The 10,901-nt window shown below is 39.4% G+C and overlaps 1 protein-coding gene and 1 long non-coding RNA gene across 2 annotated transcripts in view; one reads left to right on the top strand and one right to left on the bottom strand.

The window, feature by feature from the left end:
• The first annotated feature begins 4,612 nt into the window (after window positions 1-4,612).
• The window catches only part of LOC143137432 (myelin-oligodendrocyte glycoprotein-like), a 30,583-nt gene continuing 24,294 nt past the window's right edge, over window positions 4,613-10,901 (top strand). Inside the window, exon 1 of the mRNA XM_076297627.1 lies at window positions 4,613-4,702. The gene's annotated coding sequence lies outside the window, so the exon portion shown is untranslated. The remainder of the gene's footprint in view (window positions 4,703-10,901) is intronic.
• On the bottom strand, window positions 6,281-6,910 carry LOC143137707 (uncharacterized). Its single transcript, XR_012990073.1, has 3 exons — window positions 6,825-6,910; window positions 6,464-6,514; window positions 6,281-6,310 (listed from the first exon to the last, which is right to left on the bottom strand). It is a non-coding gene; the product is annotated as an uncharacterized LOC143137707 (long non-coding RNA).

Below are 10,901 nucleotides of genomic sequence, written 5' to 3'. Positions count from 1 at the left end.
TTTATGTATGTGTTTATTTCGGGGGGTATACATTTTGTGCAATGTACAACATAGATACATTTTGTGCGGCACAACATAGGCTACTGTAGACCTAGCCTAAGCCTACAGGTCATGTAGAAAACTGGACGAGGGGCGCTTGAGACAGCAACACGCACGCTGTCTCTCTGTCTCCCTCCATCCCTCACACACACACATTGCCTACTGTACATCCTCCACACAACTGCATACTCACTTACCACCACTACATTAGGCCTATGCGAAGGCTACGGTGCATAATACAAATAAGCTACGCATTGTCACGTCAATGTAGGCTAACACAGTAAGTTATGGACTACTGGCACTCGTAACAGCAACTCACACGGGCTCTCTCTCTCACTCCCTTGAAACTGTTAAAACAGGGTTCCCGCGGATCCTTAAAAAGTCTTAAAAAGTCTTAAATACAACTTTCGGTTTTTAAGGCCTAAAAAAGTCTTAGATTGTCGGGGATGTCTTGAATTTTCGAAAGGGAGGTATTAAATTTGCGTATGGGACCGCCAGCGAGTGAGCGAGCGCAAGAGAGCGAGTGAAATGTCTCCATCCATCCGAACGCAATTGTATAAGTGACTATATAAGGCTATGGGAGGAAGTGTAGTGGTTGCAGAGTGAAGATGATTTTCACGGGTGTTGTTAAAGGTGTAAAAAACGGTAATATGTACAAATATGCCTGATGTTTTCGTTGTGTAGCCGAGGCCTGAGAGATACACAGGTAGCCTACGCGAGCGGGAGAAAGTTGATAAGCCAGTTAGCGATAGGGTGGCCATACGTTCGAATTTAGGCCGGACATATGGATTTTAAAAGCCCTGTCCGGCGCAGCCTCAAGCCGGACGCTCATTTGTCCTCCTTTTTGGAGTTGCGCTGGGCATCTAGAATCTTTGCTCGGATGCAGCATGGTTTCACAAACTATGGACGCTAAGACTGCTGGTCAAATTATGCGCAGTGCTTCTGTCACTCAACTGATAATTTGCTGCGCAATTTATGAAGGAACCACGGACTGACTTGCATTTTTGCAATCCGAAGGAAATACTGTACATGTTAAGTTGATCTGTTTGCATCTTTCCAGCGTGTGTTGCTGGCCTAGCCTAGGGAAGAAAATATCTGTCTAAGTTATAATACCGGTAATATCTGTCAGCAGCTTGCTTGCCAGTCTTTCCCAGTAGGCCTACTTCGCAAAAGTTGTGAAATATAACCGCATATTTTTTTTGATTGTCGGCGACTGCTACACAAAAACGTGCGTTCATAATACGTGCGTGCTTGAGATGAAACCAGCAGTTTTCAGCAGGATCCGAGGAGGACCTCTCTCTCAATTAATTTAAAACAAAACAATGGTTTTACAATGTTTCAGTCAATCTTTGGTTTGTTTAGATACAACTGGTATGTAAAATGTAAAGTAGTGGATTAACTGTAATTTGCTGTGCTGTATACGGGACATATGATGCATATGGGCCTATTTAAATAGCTTAGTCTAACTTTAAAAAAAAAATTTGAAGGGAATCCAGTCCAGTGCACATGTCTTTGGCAAGTAATATAGGCTACTACAGATACAGGTGAAGAACAGTCAGTCTCAGCCAGTAAGCACAACCAGATATGTACAGCCAGCTTCAAAAGCAAGCAGCCCAGACCCTAAAATTGGGTATTTATAGCTGTGAAGGTAATTCACACAATTATTGAATGTTAACAATTATCGCCAAAATATATTTCGTAACTTCTGTAGACATCCAAAATTGGGTGGGGGTTAAAATTAGTAGAAAAAAAAATGTTGCATAAAACAATTTTAAGTTGTCGTATCTATCTTTTTGCCGTGGTATAGTCTTAATTTTTCCATGAAGATGTCTTGAAAAGGTCTTAAAAGTCTTTAAATTTGCACTTGGAAAATGTGCAGATACCCTGTAAAAACTTCGTTACCCCAAGTTGACCCCAGATACACGGAGGATACACGAGTTTGCCGTTTATTTTAGGCTAACGTTAGTAGAGAGTTTGCAGATTTTTACCTTGTGGATGTTATTGCACGAGTCTCTTGGATAGCAGCACTGCGAGTTAAACTCCCTCGCATCAACAATCTGCCCTGAGACGGTGAACAACTGGGGGTGAGTAGAAAGGGACATTGGATTCTGTTTACAGACCCGCTGTGGTTTAGTTACCAGCTAGTAAAAGCATTATTATCGATTTGTGATATCGTCGGAGTCATGGTTTATACTCTCTATGGTCGGAGTGCTAGCTTGTGGAGTTTGACATAAGAGTGTTTCCAAGGTGTTAGCTGCTAGTCCTTTCCTAGGTTGGATCGTATGGTAGCCTATTTAACACTGGACCTCATCTGAGGCTACTTCGAGATATTATTCCAAAGGGGACAGACAGGCTACTGCGCTTAAAACTTTAAACGATTGAACGAACCTTCCCAGACTTTGTAATTGCGACCAGTGACTGCATTGGGTGAACGAAGCCGAAGTTGAAACTTAGGCTACATGGCACATAGACTGTGGGCTCACCCTTCTATGAATTGAAAAAGACTACAAGCTGCTCCACCGAGTTTGGATAAAGTAAGCAAGAAAAGTTTTTTTTTAAGTCAGGATATGGCAAGTCAATGGCATTTATTCGTCCAAAGTTACAGACCAGTTTCCATAGTGCACATCTTATCAATAGTTTGAATGTCGTGTGTGTTTCTGCTCATTGACAAAATAGCGTTCAGTATGAATGCCAAATTAATTTCCCCTGTTAAAGTGTTTGCCTTTGTTTCACTAGTTTGGTTTCATTTTGTATGACATTTTGTGATGTAGGCTAGCCTATGATAAATGGCTTATGGCCAATATGTAACTCAGCTAGGCCTAATGTTAGTTTCCTCAGCCATGTCAGCTAGCCTCAGACTCATTATCTGCTATGGCTGCTAGTGCTAGTGCAGAGTAGTTTACCATGCCAGTGACGTAGCCGATTGTTGAAATCCAACATGGCGGCGCCCGTGTAACAACAACACCACTTTCAACGTACAATTTTATCCCTTTTAATAAATTCAGCCATTTTAATCATTGTACCAATGAGAAGAAATACAATACATCTGTTATATCACCTTTACTTCAAATTACAGTTCAGTTCATCTTTAAATAACACTTTCAAAATAAATTGGCTTAGACAATTTATTAATAACCCTGCATCCTTATGGAACTTTATCCCTAACTATATTTTTTCTAAAGTTGGTGGCCTGGAGTTTTTATTGATGTGCAATTATAAGATTAGTAAAATCCCTATCAAATTGTCTAACTTTCACGAGCAAATGCTTTTGGCATGGTCTCTCATATATAAGCATAACTTCTCACCTCACAAATGTTACATTTGGAATAACGAGAATATTCTCTACAAAAACAAATCTCTTTTTTTTTAAAACTGGTTTAACAATAACATTACACTTGTTAGTCAACTTTTTGATTTGAATGGTAAACTATACAAATAATCAGAATTCCTAAGAACATATCAAATTCCAGTAACTGTAAAGGAATATGCTATTGTTTTTGATGCAATTCCCACTGGGATTATAATGTTGTTAAAGGGTAATACTCCCCCACAACCACTTACTCATCTAAACAATTTACTTGATACTACTGTGGGTCGTCTATGCTTCTCAGTAGAAAATCACAGTATCAATAGGAAGATCAGAGCGTTATTCCAGACTGACATTGTTACTATTCCCTATGTTATTCCATACTGGAATGGTATAGTAGAGAATATCCCTTGGAAGAAAGTGTGGTCCTTGCCTTTCAAATACATTGTCACTAATAAAGTGAGAGAGATTTCATTTAAACTAATACACAGGTTTTATCCAGCAAAATCCTTCCTTAAAAGATACAAGCAGGATATTGAGTCCAGCTGCTCATTTTGTAATAGCACTGATAAAAACGTGTCACATCTTTTTTGACTCCCGCGATATTTTAAGGTCATGTAACATGGTGTCACGGTGGTAAGTCCCTCCCCGGCTGACAGAAGTCAGACAGAATTTCTAACCAGCAAGCATTGCGTCCATCCCAGTATGCATTGTGTTCAACCCAGCATGCATCACATCAAGTCAGATCTGCACAGATCTGCCTCAAGTCGAACACGCCTATCAACTCTTTGACAAGGTTTCACCAAAGATTGTTAAGGCGGAGCAAGATACTTCCTCAGGAGCCACTTCCGGGAACCCGGATCGCACGAGGGGGGGGGTCAAAATCCCCCTTTATGCAGAGCAGAGGCAGCGACTGCTCCATTGAAGTCTATGGGCATAGCTCAGAATTTTACCACATATGCTAAGGTCTTAGTTCTATAGAGTTAGGAATGTGAATTTCGGGCACGTTTTCATGATCCTCAAACCCTTGTGAACATTTCAGGTACATTTTTAGCATTTTTGAGCATTCCAGTCTGGAGAAAATCGACTTTATATCAGGTGTGCGCCGGTTATTTATGCCGCTGCTGTTGGCGGTTTGCAACGTACGCTCATCAATACGTCATCGACACGCCTCTTTATACAGACAGGATTCGATCGCCATTTCGCGCCCATAGACATGAACTACGACGAAGTATCTTGCTCCGCCTTAACAATCTTTGGTTTCACTTTCTGCTGAAGCAGGCGACGTACAGTGATGACCGAAGGACACGGCCATTTTACATTGCAGTTCGCTTTGTAGGCATTCAAGTCTATCTGGTGAGTTGTCTTGCCGTGTTTTTCTGACTATGTACAGTATATTGTCCTAAGTTTTGATATATATTTACGTTGGTGCGCACCACGGTCCAAAATTTCACTTAGCACAGGCTACAGGCAGGTTAGCCTACTTTAGCCTAACAGAATAATTTGCTACCACTGTAGGAAATGGAACTGGCTACACCAGACGGCGCATACATTCGAAAAATTAGACCACGAACGGAAAGCTTGAGTTAAGCCCACGTCCCTGGTGTTTAACTGTTTTGTTACACGATAACTGTGGCCGTCAGCCGCTCAGTCTTTATCTGTGCAACAATTCGCAGATCATGTTCTCTGTTAATCTCAATAGAAGGGCGAAGTGGTTTCAAATACTTTTACTGCGCGGTCACTCTAGACCGCACAACTAGCTTGTGACAACGTTTTTAATCGTCGCAAAAATTAAACATCTGACCAATGGGTCGCTGTTGTCAGGTAGAAATAATTTAAGAGTGTCTTCCCATGAATAACAGGAAGTTACACCCACGTCGTTCGTCGCCGACACCGCAGCCTTTCAGCTTTAGGCTGCATTTCCTCAGCAAGTTACAGCGTTGTGAATTTCCTGAGAGGGGAAAGTGCTGTTCAAAGTGCTGTTCAAACATACCGGAGACAGCATGTGAAAACATAAATATATGTCTGTAAGCCTACTTGTAGTCTGTATGACGTAGGCCTAAGCCAGGGCAGGAGATATTTCAAAGTGAGGGAGACCAAACTGAACAAAACACACAGATAGGGATAGGCTACTGGCATGTGTAGCCTACTCGCAGTAGCCTACTCACATTCGGGAAAAATCACCGATACCACTCGCCACTTAATTACAGCGTTTTCCCTAAATCATAGTTAGTAGAGGTCCTGGGTAAGATTTGTATGCACTTCATTTAGCGGCATATTATAGACTAATATGACCCCACTGAACAACGTGGGATGTGTGCCAAAATCTCTACTTGGGACGAAAGTCCTGAAAATGACCACAACAGATGACTCTATTATCCCTCTACAGGTGAATGGGACTTTTTTCCCCCCCTTTACCCATACAGAAAAATAATATATTCACATATATGCAGCTTGAACATATTCCAGTATAAGCACATCTATGTTAAATAAATATATTTACATCTATGTGAAATACATATATTTCCATGTATGTATCAATATATTTCAAAATATGAGTAAATATTCAATATTGGCCACTTTCTTATATTTTATGCATATAATTAAATATATTTAAATATATGGCACTAAGAAGCATGATCGATCACATGACCCTTGATGAAGATTCTGATCACATGATCTATATATTTCAGACATATATTTCTCTAATATAGTTCATATTCTACTATGGTTTGATATTTTCCGCATTGATCAATAAATATTTCACTATTGTGTTTACTTAAAATTAACCATAGTATCAGTATAAAGAGGAAGAAACACACAACACTTCTGTTATCTTTTATTCTATTTTATTGAAAATCTTTGTTTTTGTTATGGAACCTCAGTTCTGTCACTTTGACATTTATTGCCTGGCCCAGCAATCTGGAGTGAATGTCTGGCCTGGGAACTGCTTCAGGGTGGCCTCTGAATAAGACAGAACATATACAAATAGAACATGCAAAATATTATTGACACAAATACAGATGCTAAAGTGCAGAAACACTTGTGTTATCACGATAATTGGAGATAAATACAAAGTGAGTTGGAGAGAAAGACATACAAATAAAATAAACTCACCAATTATCGTCTTAGTCCTCTCAGGGTCCAGGCATTCCCTCTAAGTGCCTCCTAAAAAATATCACAATCAATTAGGACCTCAAATAGTTACAGTTTACTAACACAGAAAAGATCTATGATGGTGAGGCGAAAATGGGAAGCAGTCCACACAGACAGCCTAACATTTTTAAAATGAGACAACACAACTAATACATCATATACACAGAAGAGAGAAGCACACAGATACACACTGAAAGGAAAAGTTAGTTTCATCCTCAAATTTTTACTAAACTTGTACAACCAAGAAGCTGCTATTTCATTAAAGTTAAACATGTACATTTTAATGTAAAAGTTCACATCTGTATGAAAACACTCTACAAACCTTGTTGAATAAAAGCCTTCAGACTCACAACCTCGTCTTGGAGAGCTATTATCGTCACCTCTTCTTTAGGTGGTTGTCAGTTCTTGGTTATCTCCCACAGCTCACACTCATAGAGAGCTCTACCAGCCTTCTCTGAAACCTGCAAGTGAACAGAATATACAGCATGAATGAGAGTGGCGTTAGTAAAGGGTATACTCACGTAATATGTAATGTCCTGGGATATTCCCACTCATGAAGTGTCTCCCATCCGAGACTGCTATCTGAGACTGTAGGGAAGCTGTACCAACCATCATAGAAAGATATGGTTGGAAAGGTATATTTTCAGTTCACTTTGTGTCCCCAGTAGCTTGAAGCTAATTTCTTGTCATTCAAAAGATCAAAACTACTCAAACAAATATAAATTCTCAGAAACAAAATGTTATCTTCTGCATTTGAAAATAGACCTTTAACAAAAAAGTTATATTCATAAGTAAACATTAATTTTTGATTACCTTTGGTCTATGTGATGATGAAGCATCAACATTTGTCAGTGAAGCATACTATGGGTTGGGCTTGGGATCGTCTTGGTCTCAGGTCTTCTGGTCCATCCTCCGGTGTCCTTGATGTAGCTTTCGAGTGTTGCCTCCCTCTCTAAAATGTAAAAAAAGGGGTGTCAGTGCTCAAATGCACTACATGACCATACATGGTCCTTTTCAATACAATTCAACTTTTACATTTCCATAATTTAGCATGGGTGTGAATGGTTTTGCAAGAATGTCAGTTCACAAAGCATGACAAAGTAGATTGATAGTGCACAAAAACAAAACACAATACTTGCAATACCATTTCCATGAAATTAAGCACAGTACTTGTGTCTTCAATTTCTACACGTCCACTCTAATACTCTCCAGCACATAACGTTACCACATTACATCCTATCTAAAAAACAGTGATGGTATGCAACAATAGCAGCTAGCTAGCTAAACCACAGTGCATAGAATGTCTACACCTTAGGCTAGTAATGTTAAAGGCCGTGTTGCAGGGTTCATTTTCCAACGAATTTGCACAATTTGCTTGTTGATAATAAACATTTAAACTGTTATCCATTGTATTTGATGTTGTTGGGTATCACAAAACGGAATATAATACGAAAAAGCAGGTACTATTTCACAGCATTTGAAGTGATTCTCCTTTCCCCCACAATGCATTGCATTACGTCACCTTGGGGAGACTACAGACCAAAGCCCACCTTGAGACCCTTGAGAGTAACGAAAGAGGAGTAAAGAGAGACGAGTAAGGGATTGTTCAGCAGTAGATAGCGCAGATTATAGATAAATAGATAGGCTATAGATAGCCTAGATATGTATATAGACAGATAGATAGCTAGATAGATCAGCGGCCAAAATGCACTCGCTTCCCTAGTTACTGCAGCTCTCCACCACAGTTTCCATCGGGACGGCACAGCCCACACAAGCACCTGCAAAACTGCGACTTGCCCATATTATCTCCCTCTTTGGTAAGCCGTACCCTGACGATGTCAATGCCAATCAATCACGAGCAGTAGTTATCGAAAATATTCATGCTGAAGACACGACCAGCCTAATCGGCGGCGGCTAGAAGCTAAGTAACTGGGGTGGCTCACAGGTGGGTCTAAAAAGTTAGCCCAGCTAGCTATCATGATGCTTCATATTCTGATCTTCTGACTAAGTTTGCCCGGTAGCCTACTTATCTGAACTAACGACATGATCACCATCACTAGATATAAAGAACATGTTGACTTTCATTCGGTGCTGTTCACTGACAGTAACAAAAAAAGTGTCGTAATGTTATAAGCATAATACATTGAACTGAATAGGTGCATTATGTAGCCTCATAACGAGGCCTCTCAAATTCAGAAAATTGCATTAAACTAAAATCGGAAGACATTGTTATCTTTGTTAGACCATAGGGTCGTTGTCATATAAATGCTGTAACGAAATTCGAAGTGTAAATATACAAACTTTATGTTGAAAGTGTAACCGCGACCGTTTCCCATAGGAATGAATGTAAAACATACCCTCCAAAACGAGACCTCCCGAAATTCAGAAAAATTACTAAATTGATATCAGGCACCGTTATTACCATTGGTAGATCATGGGGTAGCTGTGATATAAATGCTGTGACGAAATTCGAAGTGTAACCGCGATGTCCATTGAAATGCATTGAAATGAATGAAGCGCAGATCAAGTAGTCCCCAAAGTGATGTCATCACCGAATTGCGTACAAAAAACCCGCTAATGCTAAAAACAACAAAAACTGGCATTTAACACCATTTGGAGACATTTTTAAAATTATATACATATATTGAGTGCTTTATGTACCCATTAATCAACAGTGGTGTTTAACCTGCAACACAGGCTTTAACCATTACATTTTCTGTCTTGCATGACAAATCATAAGTTAGCTACTATCTATGCCTATCAATCTACATGCCAGAGGCAAATATGGCCGGGAGACAGGTTAAATTGGTATTTCACTCTGTCATTACAAGTCGTTTTCATTAATTGTCCAAACGTTTCTCAGTGAATTTATTTTTCAAACCCCTTTCAGGTGTAAAAAAATAAAGCTAGCGCTGGCTAGCAGCTAATTTATGCTAACGTTAATGTTACAGAAAGTAGCAAAGGTTAGCTTCCAGCCAATAATACCATTTTTAATTCGGACATTAACTTCTGCAAATGTTATATGAAAGCAATTTAGCATACAATAGATCTACTTACCAGCAATTTTGACCACCATGGCTTCGAAAACCGGCCAACTACCTCTTGGCTGCCTTCCTCCCCTCCACCACATAGTTTCTAGCAAGATGTTGTCCCATAACGTTACAGAGCCGTTGAAAAAGTCTTCCTCATTAACGTTAGGTTTACTAATGCAGTCTGTCGGCAAAATGCTGTTTTTGCCCTCATACTCCTCGCCAATCCACTTAACCAGAGCAAACGTTTTACATTTGGACTAGTAGTAGCTGTTAGTTATGCTTATGTAGTGAAAAAGCTGCAAACATTTTAACGGTTATTCCAACGACCTTAGAGTACGTTGGTAGTGACGTATTTTGAAGTTGAAGGTAGCCTTTTTTGTAAACCCCACCCATCACTGCCTGTGTGCAAATAAGTTAATTTAATATATTCACCATATATGTTCATGTAAGATATCCACATATATGTTACATTGCTGGGTCCCACATATACTTGCATATATACATTCTTGTACTATATATGTATTAAATATATTGTAGCCATATATTTAAATATAAGCTGGATGTAGCTGCATATATGTGAATATATTTTTTCCCTTGATTTTTCTGTATGGGTATAGATATCCCTATATATTTCTGCCAGATTAATCTTCATATTAAGAGAAATGCTTTTTGTATTACACTTTGCCTAAAAAATAAAATAAAATTTGCAAATGAGGCAATTAAGGCAATTAACTACTAGTTAACTTTGGCCTTGGTGCCCTGACATGTGGCCTTTGTGCCCCCCACCAAATATGCCTAACTGAAGGCCAAGTAGCCTTGCCCCTAAAATGGTGAAATTCCATTATTTAATGACATTTATGTCAAAGATACAGGACAGTGATAATACACTCATAGCAGCCAAAAAAATCTGTTCAATATCTGACTGCTTGTATTGCCTCATGACCTCAGAATTTGCCTTGTTGTGTGCAGTAGAATTTTGATGCATCGCAATGCATCGTAGAATCGAATTGAATCGAATCGTTACCTGGTGAATCATAATCAAATTGAATTGTGAGGGCAGTGCCAATGCACACCCCTACTCAAAACCACTTTGTATTAAGTTTTAATGACTCAAAAATGACATTTTTAGAATCAGAGAATGAAGAACATGTAAGGTGCTTTAAAAAGTATTTTCTATGTGTCATGAAAGGCTTCAGAGGGTGGATTACAGTTAACACGATATACCCAAATTTCAATAGCCACAGAATGGACTTTGTATATGTTTTAGGAATCATTAGCCTACTTGCTTTAGGCTACTTCAGGACATTGCCGCCGTCACCAGTATTTATTCTAGGCTACTGTCAGTGACTGCCGCGAGAGAAGCGGGT

Source organism: Alosa pseudoharengus, unplaced genomic scaffold (genome assembly GCF_046254945.1).
Source record: "Alosa pseudoharengus isolate Yale_2024_CS ecotype anadromous, Long Island Sound unplaced genomic scaffold, YU_APseudo_1.1 YU_APseudo_1.1_scf_1, whole genome shotgun sequence".
Taxonomy (NCBI): Eukaryota; Metazoa; Chordata; class Actinopteri; order Clupeiformes; family Clupeidae; genus Alosa; species Alosa pseudoharengus.
Note: the sequence above shows the minus strand (reverse complement) of the source record. Positions and strands in the feature narration are given on the sequence as shown.